The sequence below is a fragment of the Malaclemys terrapin genome, chromosome 8 (assembly GCF_027887155.1).
Source record: "Malaclemys terrapin pileata isolate rMalTer1 chromosome 8, rMalTer1.hap1, whole genome shotgun sequence".
NCBI lineage: Eukaryota > Metazoa > Chordata > Testudines > Emydidae > Malaclemys > Malaclemys terrapin.
This window is the reverse complement of record NC_071512.1, coordinates 70,503,939-70,528,266: the sequence shown is the minus strand read 5'-3', so window position 1 is coordinate 70,528,266 and position 24,328 is coordinate 70,503,939.

The window sequence follows — 24,328 nt, the reverse complement described above, 5'->3', positions numbered from 1 at the left end:
TTGTATGTGTAGTTGGAATTATGTTGTCCAATGTTTATTACCATGTACTTATCAACACTGACTTTCATCTGCCATTTTTTTGCCCAGTCACCCAGTTTTGTGAGATCCCTTTGTAATTCTTTACAGTCAACTTCGGACTTAACTATCTTGTCATTCTGAATCATCTGCAAATTTTGCCACCTCACTGTTCACCCTGTTTTCCAGATCATTTACGAATAGGTTGAACAGCACTGGTCCCAGTACTGATCCTTGGGGTACCACGATTTACCTCTCTCCGTTATGAAAACTGACTATTTAGTCCTACTCTTTGTTTTCTATCTTTAAATCAGTTACTAAGCCATGAGAGGACCTTCCCTCTTGTTCCATAAATCCTTACTTTGCTTAAGAGCCTTTGGTGAGGGACCTTGTCAAAGGTTTTCTGAAAGTCCAAGTGCACTGTATCCACTGAATCACCCTTGTCCACACATGCTTGTTGACACCCTTAACGAATTCTAATAGATTAGCTAGGCATGATTTCCCTTTATAAAAGCCATATTGACTCTTCCCCAATATATCATGTTCATCTATGTGTCTAATCATTCTGTTCTTTACTATAGTTATAACTAATTTGCCTGGTACTGAAGTTAAGCTTACCAGCCTCTAATTGCCAGTATTGCCTCTGAAGTTTTTTTTTTTTAAATCAGTATTACCATAACTATCCACCAGTCATTTGGTACAGATGCTGACTTAAGTGATAGGTTGCATAGTACAGTTAGTAGTTCTGAAATTTCATATTTGAGTTTCTTCAGAACTCTTGGGTGAACACCATCTGGTCCTGGTGACTTATTACTGTTTAATTAATCAGTTTGTTCCAGAACCTCCTCTACTGACACCTTAATCCAGGACAGTTCCTCAGTGAAGATGAATGCAGATAATTCATTTCACTTTTCCGCAATGGCTTTGTCTTCCTTGAGTGCTCCTTTAATACTCTGATCATCCAGTGGCCATACTGATCGTTTGACAGGCTTCCTGCTTCAGATGTTCTTAAATGTTTGCTGTTAGTTCGTGTGTGTTTTGCTAATTGCTCTTCAAATTGTTTGGGGTTTTTTTTTTGGCCTGCCTAATTATATTTTTACACTTGACTTGGCAGAGATTATGCACCTTTCTATTTTCTACAATAGGATTTTTGCTTTTGCTTGGGGATCCATCTAAACATTGGTATGTCCCAAAAGTGTATTACTTCACACTGGCTGATACAACTATGATCAAGGATTTAAAAAAAAAGTGAGTTACAACAAAATGTACCAATAATGATTCACTTCAGTAAGAAGATAAAAAAAGACACGTGGAGAGAATTGGCTCCAAGATATATAGACTCCAGGAGTCACATCCATGTAACAGAGCAGAATTAGACCAAACTGTTATGAACAATGGTTTAATAAAGTTAAGATGTGCTCCAATTTCCATGGAAATAAGTATTTTCTCCTATTTACTGTATGTCCACAGTAAATTGTGACAAGTGAGGAGATGCAGAATACCCACCCATTAAGTTTTAAAGTCAGCAGGCATTAATGCTAATAACAGTCCAGTTACATAGGTACTACTGCAACAGAACAGAATTTGGTCCATAATCTCTAGCATTGAGACCATGCCAATTTCATTAACATAGAAGTCCATTCTGGAAGAGGTGTTGGATGTAATTCATTGTTTACAAATGGAACACACTTTTCATTATGCTCCCTATGAAGCACATTGGCAAACCTTCTATTGATGTTCTATTCCAATATTAGTCTTAAAGTCTATTGCTGCCTTCATGCTGGCTACAGTCACATTTACAGAGATCTGCATTCTATATATGCAAGTCTTCATGCAGTTAGAAAACCTGTACTTTTTCCAGTCTTCTCCCACTTGGGTCCCAGGTCTGCCTCTTAGTTCTATCAGTTTACGGCCAAATGCAGAATTTGGCTATTTCTGGTGTAAGATGGAAGACAAAGATACTGATGGATAAATGAGGCAGTGTACTTATTCAAATTTCTGTACAATGATAAAAAAGCACCTGTCAAAAAACAGCATTGCAAAGGAAAGATTTGTTGAGGAAACTGCTTAGTCATTTCCTGCTAGTGCTCCTCATAACTGCATAATATCAGAATAGGAGGTAGTGCTTTTTGGTTTTAATACAGATCAGAAATATAAGAGACATTCTGCCAGGAAAGCTTCACTTCCACTGGATATTAGCAAGGATATTGCATCTCTGGGGATATCCTCCATGAGCCTGAGTGAACGTCAAGGAGTCCTATTGTCCTTCCAGGAAAACATTTCCCCTCTACTAGACTTCAGTTTCCCACATAATCAGTTACTGACATTTAGCTTTCACCAATATTTTTCTGTTGTATGAAATTGCTCTTATGATAGAACCAGCTCTGTGGATAAGAGGGCAAGGTGGAATCTGTCACTCCATCTCACAGAGGGGGAGGGCTGTATGTTAATATACCATACCTGACTTGTCATAATGCTATACTAATGGCTATTACTATAATGCAGCTGACAGCAATTATGGGAGCAATACATGCTCAGAAAATGGTGCAACCTCCAAATAATAATATGTATTCAGGGACTCATTTATGTAGGGCACCCAAAACATTAGACCTTGTTCATATTTCTGAAAGTTCCAATGAAGTGTGGAAGTCACCAACAACCTAGCTATTAATCAACAGTAAAAGAGTTATATAAACTTTAACTTTTCCCCCGAAGTATTGTCAGTCCATTCTTAGGACAGTATGATTACAACCCTTTGCTATGCACCGCCATGTTCTTATGATCTAAGCAGTAAATGTAAAGGTGAACCAGAGTGTACTGAATGGACAAACGGATACTGTTCTTGTAGATGAATGGACCCATACATAACTGGTAGAGAAAGACATGAGTTAAAGCATAGGATCCAGACTCCTTTTGGAGAAAGTGGAATATTTCAGAATAACTGATCCAGATTTTGGTTCTCAGATGGCTCCTTTCTATAAAATGAAGTGAACCAACCCCCAGCTTTAAAAATCTTCTGAATTTTGGTGACAGTTGCAAAGAATACAGAATCCAAACTCCAAATTTTATAACTAGCCCTTCTTTATATAATGAGGAGAGATGAAATTCTGGATCTATATATACACACAACTTGAGCTTGCAGAGATTTCAGATGTGGATCTGATTTCGCAACCCAGGAATGTGTCTGTTGCCAAAAAACAAACAAATGAAATGCTAGTACCTACAGTGACTGACAACTTTACTATCAAGCTATAAAATACAATTGTAAGCTGTCCCTCTTTCCATCCTACCCCACCAAAAAAGAAAACGAGTAGGCACCATCATCTACTCTGGTGAATATAAATTTCTAATTAGAGTTTTAATTGAGCAGAAAAAGAAATTAAATATAGTACTAAGAATGATGGATGCCAAAGACATGTATGGATTTTGTTCAATTTAATATATACCCAGCTGTTAATCAAATCAAATTAAAAAAAAAAACGACTTGGACAGATGGGAACAGCTTCATTTTTCCTATGGGGCAAAGTGAACATTGTAACAATGATTGTTCTCCCATGGTTACTCTATATTCTTATTGCTACTTCTGGGTGTCCCAGGTTATTATTACAAGAAAATTAATAAAATGCTCCATGACAACAGGGGAGGGGAGCAAAACAAAAAAGGGGGGATATTAAAGAATGTGTTACATTCACTTTAAAAAAAAAAATCTCACCATAGGCTCTTATGTTTATCTCTCTTGCTCATCACTCCATGCCACATCTCTAAAATTCTTCACATTTTAGGCCCGTACATGCAATGGTGTACCTCAGATCTGGGTTTATTCTTTGGCACGTTACTCTAGCTGTTCAATTAAAACTGAACACAAGAGCAAATTGACATTCTAACACACAGCTGAATGAGAGAAATCACTTTGAAGTGCACAAATATTTGGAATCAACTACAGTATGTACTATTAAAGAATCATTTTTGACAGAGACTGAAAGACTGTAGGAAACTCACTTTTAAAAACCTGTTTGTGTAAGGTTTCAGGAAAAAGCGTACATACACATCAGAAAGTTTTGTTATGCCATCTGACTGGAGAAAGGGATGTGACTCAGACCAAACATGGTAATTTATTAATTTAATTACTTTATTTCTTAGCATGCATAGTACGTGTGCTCCTTTTTTGTTTGACAGTATTGCTTAATGTACACATTTGTGCATGTGGAAAAATTAGATTTTCTAGACACTGATCTTAACAAGATTTGTAGTAATGGGCACAAGTGGCCATTTTATTATTATTTAGTCACTTGCAGTGTCGCCCCTGTGACTTTTACCTTTGCCTATGGTTAATAGCTGCTCTAGAACAGTGGTTCTCAAACTAGGGCCACCGCTTGTTCAGGGAAAGCCCCTGGCGGGCCAGGCCGGTTTGTTTATCTGCTGAGTCCGCAGGTCCAGCTGATTGCGGCTCCCACTGGCTGCGGTTCACCGCTTCAGGCTTTCCCTGAACAAGCAGTGGCCCTAGTTTGAGAACCACTGCTCTAGAACACGTGTGTGATGCTCGCAGCACTAGTTTCCAAAACATTCAAATTCACACTATTTTAAAGGAAAACGTGGGCAGGTCTACAGAGTTATGACTGGCCTTTTGTAACAGGAGTACCAAGACAGAACTGAAATTGGGGTAATCAAGCAATGATGGAGTGTGGTAGCAGAGATGGGGGTTAACCAGACAAATAGGATGCACAAAAACTGAGTTAGTAAGGCTAAGGGGAGAAGCTGGAGTCAATCAAGAGGATTAATACTGGGGATAGCTGGGGCATCCAAGGTCAAGAATTTGTGGGGCTAGGGTTTAGGGTATCAAGTTTAAGGGTAGCCAAGTCAGGACATACAGGCAACGGGGAAGTTGGGACAGCTGAGGACTGAAATCCAGGACAAGCAGGAGTCAAGGGAGGTGTTGTGGAGCCAAGCAAAGTGAAAAAAGGGCTAGGGTTTTCTCAGGAGGGCTGGTGGAGGAAGGGAAAGAATAAGATAGTTGTGGGACTACAACCAGTAGGCATTAGAGATGCAAAAATTGGCACAGCCACAGAGCTAGAGATTAAGATTCAAGGAGGTTAAGAGGAACTTGTTGTGTGATGGGTCAAGGCTGAGTCCCAGAGCCTTGAGGAGCCAGGACTAGGGCTGGTTAGGGGAAACTGCCTGAGACAGCCACTTGGGGCACTGCTATGAAACAGACTTTCACAGCAAGATTATCAGAGGAAACGGAGGGACCCAGCAGCTAGTCAAAAACGTTTCCATATCCTCCCAGGCCTGCCAAAGACAAGAAAAAAATGGAAAACTTCCAGTTTTTGTCAACATTACCAGAATACTGAGACAGGCCCCAGGAGATTCCCAGAAAGAGAGGTACAGTATATGGAGACCCTATTTGTGCTTCTTGCCACTCATCTATCTAGAGTCTGAGAAGCCTCATCATACTTTTGCTTTTCCATAAATGTACTCATCATTTACGATATCATAATTGTGGCTCTTCAAACACCTTTTACTTAGTGTAAGTATAGCATACTGAGGGCTGAAAAAAATGAGACAATTTAAGCTAGTGAGGAGCAGAAGTCATTTGTGAATTTCAGAAACTATATCTAAGACTTAGGGCTGTGGCCAGATGCTGTCAGAGAAGCTACAGTGGCTATTACATTCTGCAAAATGTTGGAAATGAGCAAGACTTTAGAAAGAGTATGTGGAACTGTGAATGTGGCCAAAATGGTGATTGGAATGTTTGGGACTTGTGGGACAAGTTGAAATTTATAAAAACAAAATGAAAGAAGTTATTCTAGAACTTACCCTTGTTGAGGCCGTCATGCCTAGCAGCATGCTTTAGTAGGATCAGTGAAAGCCATGTTATGCCATTAAAGCACAAACCTATGTTAAGTGTAGCATAGAGCTACTCAGAACCACCTGACATGAAGAGGTAGCATGTTTGCTTTACCAACCTCTTAGGAGTGTACAGCATATGCTACTATCCTCTGGCTGGTAACTTCTTTCCTGCTCTCCCTCTTAGAGATGGTTAGGACTGAAAGCAGGTTACTAACAGGAACTTCAAGTGTGCCTGACCCCTAAGCAGGCAATACCCTTTTGTTTCTCTCCTTCATTCTTTCTACCTGACTTGCAAATCAATGCAGTCTGACCCCTAGAAACTCCAGAATGAAGTAACAAGAATGGAAAGATATTGAAAGGGAATAGAAAAGTTAACACACATGTATAGAAGGAACATAGGGAATTTTTTTCACTGGAGAAATGCTGATTAAAAGAAATGTTCTAAAATAATAATAGCAAGGAGAGAAATAATAAACTAGACTCATTATATGTGTAACCCTTTTGCTAGTCAGAGCTGGCAGCAACAAGGGCTGGGTTCAATATCTAGGGATTTCTTTTCAATAATACAATGCAAGACTAGCTCGAGCCCCCAACCAGTGACCTGGGACAATTACACACCACCCCGGGATGCCTCTAAGATGCAATACTTCCCCTTTCGCAAACACAGAGTCTGAGTGTAGCAAAAGCTTTTATTAAAAGGAGGGCAGTAACTCAGTATTAATTTGGGTAAACACAGCAACTAGGTTCACAAACATAAACCCTAAGCAAAAGACCCACCCCTCAAGTAAGTTGGGCAGTTTCCTTTTCCCCTCAGGTTAAGTCCAGCAACCCCAAAGTCCTTTCAACGTGCCCATCCCTTCTCTGCACCCCACTCACAGTTACTGTCCATAGTCAGTGCAGCCCCAGAGTCCAGAGGATTATCTGCAGAGTTCACCTCCCACCCTGGGTGGAAGTGGGAGGTAAAGAAGCACCTTACATGCTCCACTGTTTGGGCACTCGCTCACCGTCTCACCGGCAGCTTGCCACACCTCTCTGCAGGACTGTGCTCTGTCCCTCTCTGACAGCGGCCCTGCTGGCCACTTGCCACGCCTCTCCATCAGCCGCCTTGCTGGCCATGCCTCTCTGCCAGCTGCCCTGCTAGCCGCTTGCTGCGCCTCTCCAACAGCTACCCTGCTGACCAAGCCGCCCCGCCAGCCGTCCTGCTGGCCGCTTACCACGCCTCTCTGCCAGCCACGCCTCGCCACCAACCACCCGGATGGCCGCTCACCAAGATGTCTTCAGGGCCCACCACTTAACACAGTTCTCAGTGATTTCAGCTCTCAGTGATCTCAGCTGTTAGTGGGCGGGCCTCACTACAGGTGCACACAGGGTAATCTCTTGTACCAGAGTCATGGATGCTTGTAACGCCAACAGACCCTGGTTGTTGGTGGGTGGGATCGAACCTGGGGCCTCTGGAGCTGAATGCATGAGCCTCTACTGCATGAACTAAAAGCCAACTGGCCCTTAGCTAAGGCAGTAGAGCAGATTCATTAATCTCTCTCTGAGTGGTCTCGGTGCCACTAGAGGAGACAGAGCACCACACCCAGGAGGTTTGTGGGTTACATATAGGGTTACCATATTTCCACAAGCAAAAAAGAGGACACGGGGGGGAGGGAGGAGCCCCGCTCTAGCCCCGCCCCTGCCCCGCCCCTGCCCCGCCCCCATCCACTCCCCACCCCCTGATTGCCCCCCCTCAAAAGCCCCCCCCACTCCTTGTCCCCTAACTGCCCCCTCCTGGGACCCCTGCCACTAACTGCCCCCTGACAGGACCCCCAGAACTCCTGACCCATCCAACCCCCTCTGCTACCTGCCTGCCTCGACCCCTCTCCACACCCCTGCCCCCTGACAGACCCCCCAGAACCCCAGACCCATCTAACGCTCCCTGCTCCCTGTCCCTGACTGTCCCAACACCTCTCCACAGCCCTGCACCCGATAGCCCCTCCCAAACTCCCGACCCATCCAACCCCCCCTCCCTGTCCCCTGACCAGGGCTGGCTTTAAAGAGCCCAGGAATTGGGCTGCACTCCGGCCGGAGTTGCGGGGCTTGGGGCCGGGCCGGAGGTGCTCGGCCAGCGCGCTCGGCTGGAACCAGGGCCGGCGCTGCTGGAGCCCGAGCTGGGACAGGGCCAGGCCTGGGCCGGCACTGCTGGAGCCCGAGCCGGGCTGGGGCCCGAGCCGGGCCGGGCCGGTGCTGCTGGGGCCCGAGCTGGGCTGGGCTGGGGGTGCTCGGCCGGGGCTGGGCCGGCGCGCTCGTCCGGAACCGGGGCCAGAGCCGCTGGGTCCCGAGCTGGACCGGAGCCGCTGGGGCCGCCGGGCGCTGCTCGGCCAGGGCCAGAGGGAGCCGCTCGGCCAGGACCGCGCCTCCCCAGAGCTCTTCTCCCCCCACCCTCGCCCCAGCTTACCTGCTGCTGCCTCCCACTTGCCCCTGCTTCTTTTCAGACTTCCCGCGAAGATCTGATTCGCGGGAAGGAGGGGAGGAGGAGGAGCAGGTGGGCGGAGCATTCAGGGGAGTGGAGGAGGGGGAAGACAGCTGCGGGGCAGGACAGCTTGGTAAGGCTGCAGGGGATGGGGGGAGTCGGGAAGGGGCTTTGGGTGCCCAGCGGCACTTGGCCGCTGGCTTTTCTGTCTATAAATAGCCGACCAGGGGGAAATCCCGGACATTTGTAGATTTTTAAAAATCCCCCCTGGACGGCTATTTATAGACCGAAAAGCCGGACATGTCCGGGGAAGTCCAGACATATGGTAGCCCTAGATATGAAATGGCCTGTTCAAACTTAATAGTATGCAGTTTAGTATTCCTATGGGAATGCAAAGTATGGTAGATTTAAATATATGCAGCAGCATCTGAAATTATAATCTCATTTCAGAGACATTCAGTAAACTGGTAGTAAACATGAGCATGGTTGTCACTTTTGACTTCCTCGTGCTGTGCACTTCATATTGATCTGCACAATACAGTTGTCTCCTTTTTATCAATGCATTTATATTCAAACTTGCCAGTCAGCTTGTCAGTTGCAAATGCCACTTTAATATGCAAAGAAATTGACATACAATTGGGATAAGAAGTGCAAGAATGAATACATGAATAAGTTTTTCTAAATTCAGAATCCCTGTTGAGTACAATGCACTTTTACTGTGTGAAGTCATGTTTTCTGAAGTAAAAGATAGATATTTTTCATTTAATAGAAAGTTACACCATACTTAATCTGCTTTAAAAAAAAATAACAGCAACTACCAACATAGCTGAAGTAAAGTAACTCTTTGAATAGTAAACAGTTTCGGCTCTACAGTTTACAACTAAAAATACACTTGGTATAGGCTAGAAGTTAGTTATATTAGCAAAACTACTTTTTTTCCAAATGTGTAGAGTACGCATTTCTGAAAGCATGGCAATAAAAAAGGAAACCAAAGGGTCTATTGCCACCAACTAAGAAGGCATTTTGATTTCTGATGACTAATAGCAATAATTAATTCAATCATCCTTCACTGCTCCTTTTTATTTGCTGAAGAACTGGATGAGATCTTCAACACAATCTACCTCTCTCCAGTAAAATACAACTCTTTTTGCTCATGAATTCAACTTTGCCAGGGACTATTATCCCTAGTAAAAGTTTCTAGTCAAGTTTTTTTATCACAGACTCTGATTTATGCATGTCAGACTTCTAGACCATGAGAGCAGAAAGGCCAACCTGTTGATCTGTTACCTTGAAAGAACTAGAAAGTGCTTCCTTACTTTATAAGAAGTCCTATGGATAGATGAGAATTCTTGCAGAATAAGGTGCTATCCATGCAAAGAAACACATCAAAACCCGGCCTTTGATGTACAGCCACTACTGAACTTTATGTATTTGCACAGAGGACCAGCACCGTGGAATGGTTATAGATTTCCTGGTCCTCCACTAGAGGACCAGGATGTGTTGCAGTCGGGGCCTGAATAAACATGGGACCTTCCTGGTTAAGGTGTTCTCTAGTTGCTGTAGTTGAAGCATGGCTCTTTGTGTTTGTCTTCATACTACATGGTATCAGAAGTGAGTGAATCCCTCTCTTTAGAGAAAAGAACAGGAGTACTTGTGGCACCTTAGAGACTAACCAATTTATTAGAGCATAAGCTTTCGTGGACTACAGCCCACTTCTTCGAATGCAAAACCTCTCTTTAGAAAAGGAATAAGGGAAAGGAAAGGAGGCCCCCAGAGTAATGAGTGGGGAAGTGGAAAATCAGGGAGAAGACCTGTGAAAGCTACAGTTTGAAGGAGGTAGAGCCGTGTCTTGGCATAACAATGGAGCCCGTAGTGCAAATGGCTCTGTTAGAGAGGTCTGATTTTGCCAACTCAGGCACCTGGCCTTGCTGGATCTAAAGATGTGAGTGGTTCTGGATGGCTTCTGGTTTAAGAGAAAAAGCATAAGTATACTAGATAAATGCTTTGATATTTGACAGGGGTGATGCTGCTGATGATCTCCTGTGTGCCCTACCCCTCAATGATGAGGAAAAAGATTACACCAAAGTGAAAGAGGCTTTTCATAGTCAGAATATTATATCTATGAAAGGGCCAAATTTAATAGTAGGTGCCAGGAACAAGAAAAAACAACTGAGATGTCAGGCCAACTTTAAAGCAGAACAACAACTAAAGAGTGGGAGACCAAAATACCTTAACAGAAGGAGAGCTGTGGAAAATGTGGTAAGACACCAAGCCATAGTGAGCAACAATGTCCATCTAAAGAGACAGAATGCAGGAGATGCCCCAAAATGAGTACTAAGAGTAGCGTAAACAATCCAAGAGGGAGTGTTATAATCAAACGACAATGAGTCCATACTTCTAGGAACTACGCTCAAAGGGACCTAGGCACTTATCTCCCCATTTTGGGACCACTGTGATACACAAAACTCCCACTGAAATCCTGTAGGTGCCTAAACTTGCTTGGCACCTATGTTTTTACATTAAAAATTCCTTAGGCACCTATGTTTCTCTCATGAGCACTGCTGCTTCCCTGTGGGTATGAAGATGCTTATCTCCCACTTAAGAGCAAATCATGGACCAGGAGAAGACAGGCATTCTGCTGTTTGAGAGGCCTGATCCAGTAGGTGTACTCAGAGGCTGCCTACTGGATCAGGCCCCTATAGGCAAGCTTACACAAAACAGCCAGGGTGGGGGGCAGGAGGTGTAAGACCTCCCTCATAACTTTTAGTGTAGTGCTTAGGGTACTCACCTGGGAGGTGGGAAACCCCCAGTTCAAGTCCCGGCTCCACCGAAGGTGGAGAAGGAATTTGAACACGTATCTGCCATCTTCCAGGTGAGTGCTCTAAACACTGGGCAATAGGATATTCTGTTGAAGCTGTTGCACTATGGATAAATGATCATTAGAACAGGAGGACTGGATCCTGTCTGTGTGCTCTAACCTGTCTGTGTGCTCCAGATCCTGTCTGTGTGCTCTAATCATCAGGTTAGAGCAGGGTTGGCAAAATACGACCTCAAGGCCAGATCCGGACCATCTAACATTTCTGACAGGCCTGCCAGGCTCTTTGGCTGCCCCCTCGCGATCTCCAGGCCGCTAAACATCCCTCAGTGCAACAGGGCGCTCAGGAAGGCTGACTGCCTGCCGTGGCCCCACTCTGCTCCCAGAAGTGGCCGACTGCCACTTGTCTCTGCGCTCCCCTCTGAGGGGGGGAGAGGTGGCTCAGCATGCTGCCCCCACCCACAGCACTGTCCTCACAGCTCCCATTGGCTGGTGAAGGGGTGGTGCTTGTGGGCGCGAGTAGCGCACAGAGACTCGCTGTCCCCCTCCCCACAAGGGGAGCGCAGTGACGTGCCAGCAGCAGCCAGCCACAGCCACTTCCAGGAAGGCAGGCTGCTTGAGCTCTGCTGCGCCGCCAGCTGGGAGACACCTGTGCAGGGCCGGCGCTTCCATTTAGGCGACCTAGGTGGTCGCCTAGGGCACCAGGATTTGGTGGGGGGCGGCATTTGGCAATTCGGTGTGGGGGGGTGTCCTTTCACGCTCCGGGTCTTTGCGGCAATTCTGCGGCGGGTCCTTCACTCGCTCCGGGACCAGCCACCGAAGTGCCCCGAAGACCGGGAGCGCAGAAGGACCCCCCTACCCCCGCCGCAGAATTGCCGATGACGACCGAGAGCGCGGAAGGACCCCCGCCTAGGGCGCCAAAAATCCTGGTGCCGCTCCTGCACCTGTGGTAAGCACCTCCTGGCCAGAGCCTGGACCCCTTCCTGCACCCCAACCCCATCCCAGGTCAGAACCCCCTCCTGCACCCAAACTCCCTCCCAGAGCCCACACCCCTCACCCTCTCCTGCATCCCAATCCTCTGTCCCAGCCTGGAGCCCCCTCCTGCACCAAACTCCCTCCCAGAGCCTGCACCCCAACACTCTGCACCAGCCCAGAGCTCCCTCCTGCACCCAAACTCCCTCCCAGACCCTGCACCCGCTCCATTAATATAGTAGAAATGTGCAGCCCATGACTACTTACCAAAATTAATGGAGTGGCCCCCTGCAAAAATTATTGCCCACCTCCAGGCTAGAGTCACTCACTCTTGTGCTTTTTCTGGCCCAAATGACTCAGAGAGAGAGAGAGAGATCCCAAGATGTAGATCTGCAAATAAGATTTTATGTGGGGCTAGTAACAATATATTGAATGTTTGTGGGGAATCCCTTGGGAAACTGGAAAAAGGACAGGCATTTCTTCTACAAATAATATATGTAATACAAGGACTAACAACTCTGCTACTAGTAGTCCTTGTATTGCAGGCAATCCACCTAGTAGAGAAATGGTAAAAAGCAAATGACACAAGAGCTGTATCTACGTGTCTTCTCAGGGCTAGGAAAGCTGTCAGGAGAATACAAAATAAAACTGGTTCCATTAGCAACTCCTGTGGCTCTCAGATTTTAACACAGAAACAGTCCACCAGTTCTTAGTGCCTTTACTGGGTTCAAAACCACTGAACAACCTTCCCCTTAGAGTTCAATGATTTCTAGTGGGTCTCATGCAATTTTCTTTAAAAAATGAACACATACCAAGGAAAGCAATCATAGTAGCAGATGCTATCTAGAGCCCCAACAGAAGAAAAAGCTTTAGGAAAAAAAAGATGTCAAAGTCTACATAGATCTTGTTCTGGCAGCAATTCAAGATGACTTCAGCAAATTAGAGTTCAAAAAACCTTACTCCCTCAACTCTGTTAAAGATAGTGGGGTTGAAGGAGTCAACTTTCCACAGACCTTCTTTCATATTGGCAGGACCAAGGTGACCTTCACATGACCATGGGGCAATTTACCCCAGGGGCCCCCACGAGAATATAGTATTCTATAAACTATTGCAACTTTTTTTTATGGAATGGGCCCCCCAAATTATTTTGCTCCAGGCCCCCTGAATCTTCTGGGTGGCCCTGTTCTTAGCACAAAGAACTTCTCAAGTTGTTTGTGTGCTTTATTTCAAATAGGGTTACCATACGTCCGGCTTTCCCCTGACATGTCCGGCTTTTTAGTCCCCAAATCCCCGTCCGGGTGGAATAGCCAAAAAGCCGGACATGTCCGGGGAAATAGGGAGGCTAGGATCTCCGAATTTGTGTGTGTATGGGTCGCCCGCTGTGACATCATCTCGGTGCAACACTCTACTCCTGCCCAGGGCATGCTGGGGGCTGTAGTTCGCCCGGGCCTCATGCTCCAGGGAGAGCAGGGAGAGGGGAGCGGCCGAGAACTACAACTCCCAGTGGCCCCTGCAACGCGACCAACCTGCCCCTGTGAGGCAGCAAGCCGTCGGGGGAGGGGGGGGCACGGGCCCCTGTCCTTTGGGTGGAGGGTGTTTCTGGGCATCGCTCGGCAGCCATCGCAGGGCTGGGGGGCGCCCTCGGGGGGGTTGTGGACGCCAGCGCATTGCGGGGAGCCGGCACTGTCCGGATTTGCATCCCCCTGGGGCTGGAGCTGCGCCCCCGGCCCCGGGCACCAGTCATGTAGGGTTACCATACGTCCATTTTTTCGGCAATCAAACCCCCGTCCGGGGGGAATTGCCAAAAAGCCGAACATGTCCGGGAAAAATACTGGACGGGCACTTCCTCTCCCGCAGCTGCTCTGCTCCTTCCCTGACTCAGACTTCGGCTCTGTTTAAGAGCCAAGCTGCCCAAGCCAGCGCTACCGGCTTCAGGCAGCCCCCTTGCCTCCGGACCCCAGCCGCCGGCCGGGCACTTCCCTTCCTGGACTCCAGCTGCTCTGCTCCGGCGGCTGGGGTCCGGAGGCATGGGGGCTGCCCGAAGCCGGTAGCGCTGGCTCGGGCAGCTTGGCTCTTAAACAGAGCCGAAGAGTCAGGGGAGGAGCAGAGCAGCTGGAGCCCGGGAGGAAAAGTGCCCCGCCGGGGGCGCAGGGTCCGGAGGCATAGGGGCTGCCCAAAGCCCGAGCGCTACCGGCTTCACGGGTTTGCCGGGCAGCCTCCAGAGTCTGCACCCCTGGCTGGGCGCTTCCCCTCCCGGGCTCCAGCTGTGCTGGGGAAGCGCCGGCCGGGGGCGCAGGGTCTGGAGGCTGCCCGGCAAACCGTGAAGCCGGTAGCGCTTGGGCAGCCCTTTTCGCGTGGCTGGGAGGGAGGAGGGGGAGTTAGGGCGGGGACTTTGGGGAATGGGCGGGAAACGGGCAGAGTTGGGGTGGGGCCGGGGGTGGGAAAGGGGCGGGGCCAGGGCCCTGTGGAGTGTCCTCTTTTTTTATTTTTTAAATATGGTAACCCTATTTCAAATCGTCTGCTCTTCAGTTCAGTTTTTACTTATGTGAACTCTGTTCTGTGTCAAAGCCTATTAATTTAGGTAAAATAATTTAAGTACAAAATAGAACGACATATTCCATCTATAAACTTCTCCTATTATATAAAAGAAAGTTTTCTTGCACTGACCCAGCATCTATTGTTGTTTGTAACTTTGCTGGTTAGTTGGATGACAAGCTGCTGTTAGATTCTGCATGCATGCTACAGAATCTATAGCATATAGAGGCATGCTTTAAAGGATTAAAGTAATGTATGGAGCTGTAAATGGATGTTTGTTCTTATGAGACCACAGGAAGCAGAAATGCTTTTGTCCTCCCCAATGATTACTGTGACTGCTCATTGTATACCACACGATAGCAACACCCATGAGCATTAATGTTGAACCATTTAGTCAGTTCCAGGAATATGTCACCCAATCCATGAGGCAATATAATCATCTTCAGACACTTGGAGATCTCCAGACAACAGGCAGAAAGATGAACAGATAAGGTGAGAGCATGTTTGCTCCCTCATTAAGTTTTGCAAGCTGTATGCTGAAGTTTCTGTTTTATGCACTACATAATCAACTGTTAACCTTTTTAGTGCATTTGCATTTTTATTTCTCTAGCTTCTCAGAATAGATAGCTGAAAAAAAGTATCTTCTATATAAAAACGAACAGAGGTTTCTTTTTGAAGTATTGTAATTCACACTTGCAATAAACACAGTACTTAAACATCAATTATTCATTTTCTCTCATCTGATTTAAAGAAGTTCTTGTTTCATAGAGAAAATATGTTTCCAATGTAAGCTACACTATGGTCTCCACAAGCATAGCTAAATTTGTTTAGATGCAGAATTAGAGAAAAATTAGTAATACTGAACTTCTAAAGTGAAAGATGATAAAGACTAAATGAGTAGTAGGAGACTCACTAGACCAAGTGCACTAAAACGAATACATTGCTTTAATAAGAGCATAATTCAATTAGATTTTCATTAGAGCTTTTGAAATTTTCATTTTAATATTTGACTGGATAGAAATTAGTGTTCCGTATCATAGATATTTCAACCAGATGATCAATGCAGAAACCTAAGATTTAGTGCACATAGAATGAGCAAGCCAAAGTACTGAACTATCTTTTTCTTCTTACTTTGTTTCCTCATATTTCCATTCAAATGTTACATCATAACCAATTGCTCTCTACGGTAGATACAAATATTTTTGCCAAGAAACATCATTTCTGTGTTATTTTGTGTTCTTGTCTCATCGCTTAGTCATCCTGGAGGCTAATACACCAAATATCATAACTTACTGTTTCTGTGGAATGGGATGCATGCTATAAATATTGTTCTGACAAAGATGATACTTGCATGTGCCTAGAGGATTTTATTTGCCACCTATGTGTGTTTTATTTATGTGAATTAGAATCAGAACTGGGTAAGATTAAAGTGAAGCTTGCAGCCATGTTGTGCTTTTGATTTTTGATATATAAACCTGAGAGCTTGTATGCTCATAGTGTTTCCATTTTTTTAAAATGATGTTTCCTTAGAAAAAGAAGTAGTGCATCTTATGATATAGTAGGGACTCTCCATGGAAACTCTCCATTGAGCACAAGTGCAACCTGTAAATTCATCACAGTTTAGATTTAGTCCAGACCATTTGATATAGCTCTAATTAGTTTCAGTCCAGAGCAGAAAGACCAGGATAAAAAATAATAAGTTGTTCATATGCTCAAGGACACTGGTTGCGCCTCAAGAAATATTTGCTGAATTCTGAGCACAACCGAGTATTTTCTTCGAACTATTTGTTTTGATTTCAGTTTTTTAAACTTGTTTTGTGCAAAACAGGAGAATTCAGATAACTTACAATTCTGCTGGATTGTTTTGAAAAATATGAAAGGATGAATACATTTTTGTAGATTTCAAAGTATATGAGATACATCCAGTTTCTTAATATGAATTTTAAATGTGACTGTGTCTAGAACACCAGTGCCACAACAAGACGGCAGCTTACTTAGCTTTAAGGGTATTTTGGAATCTTGTTATAGAACCATACTGTGAATCAGTTTTGTTTATTCTAATAATATTTTTATCTTAAGGAAACAAAATCTGAAAAAAAAAGCACAACACATTTAAGCTGATACCCATTTCTACAGCCATATTACAAAGAGAAACTTTAATCATGTGAGGCTGCTAGCTAATAGATCAGTAATGTCTTATTTAGATTGTGGGTTCTTCAGGGCAGGCAGCATTTACTACTTCATGTTTGAATGGGGCCCATTCTTGGTTTGTTCCTAGGCTCTACTGTAAACAATAATTGTTCTAGTGACCTTTGGTCAGAAATGTTTATGACAGTCCTGCCATAGATCAAGGACAATGTGTGATACTAAAAACGGAAAGGTTATAATTTATTTGCATTATTTTAGGTTTGATATGGTTTTTTGGTCATGTAAGCTAACCCATAAGAGGAAAACTAATCCAAAATATAGTTGTCCAGTGGAAGAGAGAGATATGAAAGATAGCTAGGCTGAGAGAGACCTGTTTGGATGGACATAATCAAATTAGATTCAAGGTTGCCAAGAGATATGGTGACAATGCAGTCAGTGTCCAGTATAGTTTGGAATGCATATGCTAAGGCATCATGTCAAAGAGCAAGAAAATGTTGGCTGGGGCCACCTGGGGATGTTGCGGGGGGAGGGGTGTGGCAAAAGAAGCAGTTAGCCTCAGACCCTCCATTTGAAAGGGCCCTCAAACTGAGGGACGTTTGACGCAAATCTAAGTGAGTTGTGTTGTGACCTGGTGGAAACCTGATATGCACTGCAACCCAGTGAGCCAGATTGCAATGCCTGGAGCAGGGAGCTAGGCCCAACCCCATGAAACAGGAGCTGCTGCTGCAGGCTTACTCGCCAACCTGGGCCTCCTCTCAATGTTGGGGTTTTTTTTGGTAGGGTAGATAGCCTCCATTTCAGATAGGGTTACCATACGTCCGGATTTTCCCGGACATGTCCGGCTTTTGGGGGCTCAAATCCCCGTCCGGGGGGAAATCCCCCAAAAGCCGGGCATGTCCGGGAAAATCGGGAGGGAGGGCTGGGCCGGGGTCGCGGGGCCGGGCGCGCGGTGCCGGGCCGGGAGCCGGGCTGGGGCCGCGGGGTCGGGCCGCCGAGGGGGTGCGCGGGGCCGGGAGCCGGGCCGCCGGGGGGGTGCGCTGGGCCGCGGGGCCGGGAGCCGGGGGGTCGGGCCGGGAGCCGGGCCGCCGGGGGGGTGCACGGGGCCGGGAGCCGGGCCGCCGGGGGGGTGCGCTGGGCAGCGGGGCCGGGAGGTCGGGCCGGGAGCCGGGCCGCCAGGGGGTGCGTTGGGCCGCGGGGCCGGGAGCCGGGGAGTCGGGCCGGGAGCCGGGCCGCCGGGGGGGTGCGTTGGGCTGCGGGGCCGGGAGCCGGGGGGTCGGGCCGGGAGCCGGGCCGCCGGGGGGGGGGGGGGTGCGTTGGGCCGCGGGGCCGGGAGCCGGGGGGTCGGGCCGGGAGCTGGGCCGCCGGGGGGGGGGTGCGCTGGGCCGCGGGGCCGGGATCCGGGGGGTGCGCTGGACCGCCGGGGCCGGGAGCCGGGGGGTGCGCTGGGCCGCCGGGGCCGGGAGCCGGGGGGTGCGCTGGGCCGTCGGGGCCGGGATCCGGGGGGTGCGCTGGGCCGCCGGGGCCGGGAGCCGGGGGGTGCGCTGGGCCGCCGGGGCCGGGAGCCGGGGGGTGTGCTGGGCCGCCGGGGGCCGGCTGGCAGTGCTGGGCGGGCCGGGGGTGGTCGGCCGGGGGCCGGGGCCGGCACCCCAGGGCCGCAGCCGACCCAGGCTGGTGCCGCCGGGGGGCCAGCCTGGGCCGCACCTCCTCCCCCCACACCGCCCCTTACCTGCCCAGGCTTCCCGCGAATTAAATGTTCGCGGGAAGCAGGGGAGGGGGCGGAGACTTTGGGGAGGGGGCGGAGTTGGGGCGGGGGAGGGGGCGGGGCTGGGGGCGGGGCCAGGGCCCCGTGGAGTGTCCTCCTTTTGGAGGCACAAAATATGGTAACCCTAATTTCAGATTTTGCCCCAAGCCCCTAAAAACCTCTGCAGCAGCCTGCAGCTGGTACCTCTTCAAAAAAGTCTGTGTGACTGCACCTGGATCAGATCTGTGGCACTTCAGAACCAGAAAGTTAGACTAAAGGGCAGAAAACTAGCGCAGATTTCTTCCTAAACTGGTCCTCAAACCACAAAGAACCTTGGGATCTCTGAAAATCCATGACAGGTGAGGGCTATCTGCCTCCATGCAAACCCTGTGTTTCTGTTCCTTATGTCATGATAGTCAGAATTCTTCCAGGAAGCTCCTGCTGCAGTGCAGCCCCACTACACCCTCCCAGAAAATGCCTCGGTTTAAAGTCAAGGAGCCATATTAAAGGACCCATATGTAGTGTAGTTATCTGTTAAAAGCTTCTTCTGGGCCTAATCCTGTTCTCATTGGACTAGGATCAGGCCCAGAGTGAGGCACCTTTACCCATCTGCAATGCAAAACACAGATTCAGCACAGTCTATTTTTACTTAAAGAGTTCTTTGATTTGTTTACCCTGAATGTATCAAGGAATGCTGAGATATCATTAATGTTAGCATACATAAACATTATTCATTACAATATACTGTCTCCCAACTGGGCAGCTCCCCATTTCCAATGGTCACCTAATTAATGGACGTCTAATAGACCCATCTGCAAATCTTACAATGCAATACTTTCACAAAACTAATTTGAGCTTGCCACTGCAGAAATGATGCAGTACTATGGGGTACAATTAACTATACAGAAGCATACTTGATCTTAGAAGCCTTAGGGGTAATCAATATTGAGTTTCCTTTCTGAGAATGTTATGTAGTTAGAAGAGCAGGATGATCGGCTTGAATTACTTAAGTTTTGATTACCTTTTCTTATTAGGATACAAGCTTTCAGCAAATATGGAGCTAGACAAAGTTTTATTACACAATAAAATTCCTAACCAGTTCTAGAATTAAAAATTGGACTGCCTAAACCATAAAGCAGTGTCTTGTCTGTGTAAAAGTTTAATAAGTAAAATATTAATAAAACAACATGTGAAACCACAGATACATACTTTTTGTCCTTCCCTCACATACACAAGAATACTATTTGATGTTATGAGACTTAAAATATGCAAGAGAAAGAGTGATCTGATTGGCCAATAAATATTCTGAGCTGTGACTTCAGCCCAATTCACAGGTTGGAATTTATGAGTCTCATCACTTCATTAACAAGGAATCCAAGAACTGTGACTGCAATCAGCATAATTCATGGAGGCTTGGAATTTATGAGCCTCAGTTAGCAAGATAAGCAGGAGAACAAGATCTGACTGGCTAAAAAAAGAATCTCAGGAACATTGAGTGAAATTGAGCTTCATTATCTAGATTCAGAACATGTCAATAAGTGTATAAATGTTTTATAAATATAACACTTGACAGATGCAGTAAGATATACACGTGTTTTGCATTGATTCATATATAAAGAATTACAGAATTAGAGCTAGATAAGCCCTACCAGGTCATCTTGGCAGTCTCCTTCCAATGCAGGCTTCCCTACCACCCCAGACCATTTACTAGTGCTTTGTCTTGTCTAATTTTGAGACCCAAGCAATAGGACTTCCACCACTTAACTTGGGAGATTATCTAATAACCTATACATCTCACTTCCAAGAAGTTTTCCTAATAGTCCACTTACAATTTACCTTACTTAACAGCTTTTGCACCACCGCAAATAACTCCTCTTTCCAGATTACAACCTTCAGTTACTTGGTAGCATATTCCAATCTGACACATACAGTACATCCCTCCAGATACTTCAAGCTACACCAATTTATTTAAAGGTACACTGACAACCCATAGGAGGGAGGGGGAAAAATCTGAGGACTGTCTTGCAGAGCTCCTCCCTAGTCATTCTTCTGGAGGAACAACGTTTGTATCCAGCAGACTAGGACACAGGACTCCTCCCAGAAGTGTACATATCCCCAGTGACAAATGGGAGGCCAATAACTGGCTCCTGACATCCCTACCTTTCCTAGATAGCACAGCTCCATAGCAGCTGTAGAATATTTATAAAGAGTAAATACGGGTTTGGGGTGGTAGCTAGACTCCATTCATACATGCTTTCAGCCTTAACTCTTCTGTAACAAAGATGCTCGTTTGTGAATATAAGAACACTTTCATGACAAACTCAATGCAACTATCAGGTATCAGGGGGTAGCCGTGTTAGTCTGTATCTACAAAAACAACAAAGAGTCTGGTGGCACCTTAAAGACTAACAGATTTATTTGGGCATAAGCTTTCGTGAGTAAAAACCTCACGTGATGCATCCGAAGAAGTGAGGTTTTTACTCACGAAAGCTTATGCCCAAATAAATCTGTTAGTCTTTAAGGTGCCACCAGACTCTTTGTTGTCAATGCAACTATGGAAATCCCATTAAATGTGCAGCTATTTATTTATTATTCAATACTACAAAAGGCAAACTGTTTTTAATTAAAACCCAGGGGCTTCCTCTGGCTAGCCTATAAGTGAGAAAATCTTGGAAAACTAATTTCATACCATTTTGATTTAAGAAGCCCATAATATTACAATTTCAGTGAAAAGCTAACAAACTGTGTAAATCAAATATTGTGCCCAATTACAAACTGCATTACACTTAGAACAAACTAAAAACTTTAAAACATTTTAGTACAGCATTAAGGTTCATATACACACGAAAGCCAGGAAGTTGTAAATTAAGACCTTAGCCCACTTCCACATCCTAACATCATGGTGCCTACATTCTGCATAACAGAGCCCTACCAAATTCATGGACCATTTTGGTCAATTTCACAGTCATAGGATTTTAAAAATTGTAAATTTAATGATTTCAGCTATTTAAATCTGAAATTTCACAGTGTTGTAATTGTAGGGTCCTGACCCAAAAAGGAGTTGTGGGGGGATGGTTGCAAGGTTATTCGGGGGGGGGGGGGGTGGTACGGCAACCCTTACTTCTGTGCTGTTGCTGGTGGTTGCGCTGCCTTCAGTGGTGGGCAGCTGGAGAGTGGTGGCTGCTGGCTGGGAGCCCGGCACTGAAGGCAGAGCGACCGCCAGCAGCAGCGCAGAAGTAAGGATGGCATGGTATGGTATTGCCGCCCTTCTGCACTGTTCCTTGCAGAGCAGGGCCCTCAGTCAGCAGCTGCCACTCTCCAGCCCGAGCTCTGAAGGCAGAAATGCAGAAGTAAGGGTGGCATGATAGGGTATTGCCACCCTTACTTTTGCACTGCTGCTGGTGGTGGCTCTGGGCGCCTGGGCAACAGTTGCCGCTCTCTGACTGCCCAGCTCTGAAGGCAGCGCAGAAATAAGTGTGGCAATAATGCGAACACCCCAAAAATAATCTTGTGACCCCTGCAACTCCCTTTTGGGTCAGTACCCCCAATTTGAGAAATACTGGTTTCCCCCGTGAAATCTGTATAGTATAGGGTAAAAGCACACAAGACCAGATTTTATGGCGGGGGGGGAAACAGATTTCATGGTCCGTGATGCGTTTTTCATGGCTGTGAATTTGGTAGGGCCCCATGCATAATCTAAGGTGCTCTCTCTCTGAGGAAAAGAAAAACACCCCAAAAATCCTCAATTTTGGAAAAAACATTTTTATGTACATGCAAACAACAAAAACCCCTCAAATTGTTAGTTAAAAGAGAGATGCCATTTTGTCTTGAAAACGCCCTTTAGCTATAGAACTAACATTTCTCTGTGAACACATTAGATTTATCCCTGTAGAAATTGGTGATTTGGTTCTCAGATGGTATTTTACCATGAACATCTAGGTCTAGAGACAGAAACAAAGTTTTGCCTTTGATCAAGTTTGTAAATACTTTTGAAAACAAAATCTGTTTGTTTTAATCGTGTTCCAGATTTTTAGCAGTTGAGGATAATATTAAAGACAAAGCAACAATGGCTGCACTTCCAGACTATGGGATGGACAAGTGGGGGTACAAGGCTGTGTGATTTAATTCACCCTCATCTACCAATCCCTGCTTTATGCCCTTCCCAAGGCCCAATTACTTATTAATTAATAGCAAGTAACTAGGCTTTCCGGCGTGCAGGCCTCTGAATTACAATACAACTCCTCTGCAATCACTATCCTTGTCAAATATTTGCTACAATTACTGTGAAACCAGCTTACCTGTCATTCCTTGACACAATGGTGTGGCCACTCCCTCAGCTTCCCCCTTGACAATGGTCTTTCATGGGCAAGTATTTGAAGATTTGAACCTCCATCCAAATCAATAAGGGAGTCTTTTCCTTGCAGAGGGAAATCAGAGTCCAATTGGCAAACAGCACCTGGCTTATGAGTTCTCCCCTGGCTCACAGGGGTTTCCATACCACTCTTCTAGGTGAGGGGCTCCCAGACCTAGAACCTTAACCATGCAGATTTTGTCTGCTTTTACCCAAAGCCTCCTCCCTTTAATGCTGCCCAGGGCCACTTCCTACAATAGCAATCTGTATTCAATCTTCTGCCTACCCTCTTCTCTCTACTGCTCCACTGAACTCTTCTGGGTTCTTTCCCCACCTTTACACTTTTTCCCTGGCCTCTTCCCAGAAGTCCTACACCAGACTGTTGCTCTTTTCCAGCTTTTGTTCCTAGACTACAATGAACAGCTGACCCCTAGATCATGCCTCAGTCCTTGTTTCTCTCCTACTGAGAGAAGGCTGCTTCTTTTACAGCAGGCCCTACGTTCAGCCTGAAGTTACATGATTCCCCTCAGTCATGTGCTCCCTGTAGGAACTACAACTCCCAGAATCTTGGCCTTAAAGCAGCCAAGCCTTGAAATAGGGCTGGCTGGAGCTGGGCTTGCATTTAAAGGGACAGGCTAACTTGATACATAACCCACTGCCTAGCCTTAGAACGACATTTAGTTTCTCTGAACCACCTATGTGGGCGAGGTGTATTCAGGGGAGGGGGAGGTAGGGATCCCACGGCCCTTTCCATGGCCTGCCCAAAACTGTCCCTACATACTGAGCTATTTTCAGCCGTCCAGTGCACTGGCTTTCCAGTGCACTCCCTCCACATGGAGCACAGTAACTCACCTGAAGCTTTCTTCCAACACCCCTCTGCAGATTTTACATGGTTATGTGGTGCAGATGGATCAGTGTCAGCCTTTTTCACAACAGGTGTATTTCACCCTTAGTGAATTAACCAATGAAGAATTATTAGTAACAGAGGATCAGCTTTCTTGAACATCCCCATATCCAATGGGCACCTACACATCACAAACTAAAACAGCACCAGCATGCAATGGGTCTCAGGATGGATGGTCTCTTATTGGGCTATTCCAAAATCCAGGGCAGGATTATGGATGGGATGTTCATAGGATACTAGACAGGTATGCTCACAAGTAAACAACAGAGGCCAAATCTTGGTCCCTAGACCAGCTCTTAAACAGCTGGAAAACCAGCAGATCCAGAGCCCAGAGGATAATTCCTGGATGACGCAGTCCTGCTCCATATGTCACCTCAGCTCACTGTGTGGGGAAAAGCTATGCATCCCTATACCTCAGCAACCCCAACTGCTGGAGTAGGCCCTAAAGACCATAGTCAGCTAAACATAAACTAGAGCAACCCAGAGGCTGTTCTAATTTACACCTGGGACCAGTCCAAAGCATAGCTTGGAGAATGTAAAGGTGA